Source organism: Limulus polyphemus, unplaced genomic scaffold, assembly GCF_000517525.1.
Source record: "Limulus polyphemus unplaced genomic scaffold, Limulus_polyphemus-2.1.2 Scaffold2527, whole genome shotgun sequence".
NCBI lineage: Eukaryota > Metazoa > Arthropoda > Merostomata > Xiphosura > Limulidae > Limulus > Limulus polyphemus.
The window spans coordinates 173282-174684 of NW_013668137.1; positions in this window are offsets into that span (position 1 = coordinate 173282).

Genomic DNA, 1403 nt, shown 5'->3' on the forward strand with positions numbered 1-1403 from the left:
ATATTAAGTTTTATTGATTGGACGATAGAATAGCGCAATCACTAACTTTCGTCGCTTGATGATTTTCTACAGAATAATATCCATCTTCAGAAAGAAGATTTCATGATGTAATTTCAGTTACGAACCAGGCGAAATTCAGTTTGAACTTAAACAATAGATAGTGAAATAAATCTCAGTATTAAGAAAACATGCATGATTTCTTTTACATTTCTAGACTTTTATCTAAGATTATTTTCGCGCAGAGAAATTGTTGTTGCTGTTTTAGAACAAAGCTACACAATAGGTTGCGTGCACTTTGTCCACTGCAAGGAATCGAACTCCGGATTTAATTATTGTAAGTCCATAAACTTACTGTTTACTCTCCAGGGGACCACGCAGCGAGGGAAAATACAGAGGTAAAGTACATGATATTAAAACGATTTTAGAGCAAAGGTTCTATCGTAAGGTTAGTATATGAAAAGTACAATACTCCAACTTGCTAGTTTTTCCATAATAGTGTATAAAGACGAAGTGCTCGTTTTAACATTCCGATTGCACAGAAATCAGTATGTCTCAATACGGAATGGTATAAATACCCGTTTACTTCTCCAGCTGCTTGAAGTATGAAAGGCTAAACAGATGTGACGTAGAAGCAACTTGTGTCGCTTTTCTAGACGGATATTCTTTTAGATTATGTCGAGTAATGTTGTCTGGGTGGATGGCTTTAGCCTCTGACTTTTCTGTTTGTGGATTCTCAACTGCTACAAGACTCTGCACGTTACTTATCAAGGCTGGGGTACAGCTTGTTGCAAGTCTTGTTCTTGATGGTCCTGATAACCTAAATTGGTCAGTATTCCTTTATTTTCTAATGTCATTAAGTACACAGAATATTTCAGTTTTGAATATTCTAAATCCCGGATCTGATGATCTAAGAGTAAGAATATCTTGCGTCGGAAAGAGCTGTTACAGACTCTTTCCGAAAGCGGTGATATAACATTACTTAACTAACGCCAAACTAAGTCAAAATATAGTTCTGATGCTATCTGTTTCACCGAGACTTTAAATCGGCTGTCAAAATAGTTTTAATATAACGTACTCGGCCCTCTATAGAAAGATACTAGCATCTGTTACGACAGCGAAGGTCACGTGACGCTGGTAACACGTCATGAGATTCTCGAAGGATCACGAATTGTCCTGGCAACTCTAGTCTGTTCCAGTCGCCCTCTTTTTTAGTATATAAACCCGGCAAATAAAGCAGAATTGCATAGATAGAGAGATTGAAGATAGAGATAATCGAGTCAAGCCGTAAGTAAAGTGTGTGAATCCCTGTGAATTATAGCGTGTTTTTATAAAATTAGTTAAGTTAAACTGACTGTGGAAATTCCGTGTATTGCAAAGTTGTATCCAAAAAGAATAAATTAGTT